Genomic DNA, 2,139 nt, shown 5'->3' on the forward strand with positions numbered 1-2,139 from the left:
CTACAGAGTACAGATTTATGGCTGGGTAAACACACAGAAAAAAGGAAAAGGGAATGAAAGAGGAAAACACCAGAGACAGAGAAAAGAATTTCAGGACCCCTGAGTTAAGAAAAAGCTACAATCTTACTGAAAGTGATTGGACAAATTGAAAGGAAAAAAAAAAAAGTTATCAGCTATTTTTTTTTATTTTAAAAATCCATAGCACATATTTTATTAGTATTCCAGGAAATTCCATTGTAATCAACAAATGGGAAGGATTTTATTGTCAATAAGCCCGTGAAACTTAGTTGTTTCATTTTTCCAGATTATGTGGTACGTAGACAGCATGTAGTCTCTTTACCGATAGAAGGGATGGGATAAGACCAGCAGTGTCATATATGATTCCACATGGAAGTCCAAGAATATCTTGGGATTTTCTAGGTTTTACATATCAGAGAAAATGCTCTGTTTATGTTATGAGATATATTTATAATTTTAATACACAAATAAGTGAATGATCAAAATTGTTCAAGCTATAGTATTTGAATACATTCTCATGGTGGATATATATGCCTCAACCACTATGAAACTCAGACTGTTATTGAAAAGAACCTTTCCCTCTTTCTTTACACTGAATTCAGGGTCTTGCAGATCTTTCATAATTTCTGCTTTGAGATCAGGTGGTGCTGTTGTACTAAAGTTGCAGGTTTCTGTCAAAAAATCCCAAAGCAGGTCTTCATTTTCATTGCTGTCATTAAAACAGTCAGATATGTCCATGGTGGACAGAAGGTCATAACACTCATACTTAATCCCCAACTTGTCCAGCATCTGCACGAGGTCAGATGACGTGACATACTGGCAGAGGTCATCCCGGGGTAAGTGAGAGCTGTACTTTTTCCATAGCTTGTCCCAGCCACTGGTTCTGGACACAAGAGTAATGAGAATCTTAGCACTGGTAGCTAAGAGACTATGGAAGAATTTCAGGGTGGCTGGGATGTCTTTTACATAACACAGCATCTGAATCATATGAATAAAGTCCCACTTCTGAAGTTCTTTTTTCTCCATCATTCTATTTTGATATTCAGGTGATGTCTCCTTATGCCAAGTAAACTTTATGTTCTCGAGGTTTGATGTCTTGGCTACAAGCTCTTTGTACGTGGTGATTTGTTCAGCACTTGGTTCAACAACTTCATTGTTGATACTAACTCCTGGGTATTGAGACTGCACTTTGGAGAGGATATGAAGATCAATTTCACCTGCACCTCCACCAATGCTTAGAATCTTAATTTCAGATTTTGTGTCTCCAATCCTTGCTATTATGCCCGGCAGCTTCTCGTCCATGAATTGCTGCATGCAATAGCACCATGCAATATCAGCATTGCTGATGCCCCGTGGAATTGTTGAGAAACCTCCGGAAAGATTCAACATATCTGCTATGGTCAGAAAACAAGCTCTTCATGGAAGATGCCATGTTTGGTTTTCCGAGAAAGACAAGGAGGGAGGGGAGGTCTAACTTCCCTCTTCCCTTCCTTCTCTTCCCAGTTCCTTCTTTCTCTCTTCACCCGCACCAGTTTCTATCCAAAAAAAAAAAAAAAAAAAAACCACACACACACACACAAAAGCCCTGCTTTGAATTTAACGTGCTGGAGAGGCTGGGTTTGCAAAGCTTGTTACTAAGTGACTATCAGCTATTTTTAAAACCATTGAGGGTTTGAGGTGAAGTGAAGCTCATTTTGTCAACAGGAAGTTATGGGCTCTGCACCTCTATTTATATAAACAACATTTGCTTTTCCATCTTGGGTTCTGCCCAGAAGTTGTCGTCTGACGCTGCTTCTGGCTCTGGTTGACTGGTTTTTAGAAAAAAAAAAAACTGGCCACCTGTTCCTCTCCCTGCCACAGAGAAAGTCAAGTCACTTTCGCTGGTGTTTAGTTAGTGAAAAATGCTAAAACACACAAGGATTTCAATTTTTTAAAGTTTTTATTTATTTATTTATTTGGCTGCCTTGGGTCTTCGTTGCTACGCGCGGGCTTTCTCTAGTTGCGGCGAGCGGGGGCTACTCTTTGTTGTGGTGCGTGGGCTTCTCATTGCGGTGGCTTCTCTCGTTGCAGAGCATGGGCTCTAGGCGCGCGAGCTTCAGTAGCTGTGGCTCACGAGCTCAG

The 2,139-nt window shown here is 40.3% G+C and overlaps 1 pseudogene across 1 annotated transcript; it reads right to left on the minus strand.

The window, feature by feature from the left end:
• Positions 1 to 277: 277 nt before the first annotated feature.
• Positions 278 to 1,566, minus strand: LOC309969387 (histamine N-methyltransferase-like; annotated as a pseudogene). The gene has a single exon. The product of its transcript is annotated as a histamine N-methyltransferase-like (transcript).
• Positions 1,567 to 2,139: the final 573 nt, after the last annotated feature.

Source organism: Leucopleurus acutus (assembly GCF_964270905.1).
Source record: "Leucopleurus acutus genome assembly, chromosome: 11".
In the NCBI taxonomy this organism is placed as follows: Eukaryota; Metazoa; Chordata; class Mammalia; order Artiodactyla; family Delphinidae; genus Leucopleurus; species Leucopleurus acutus.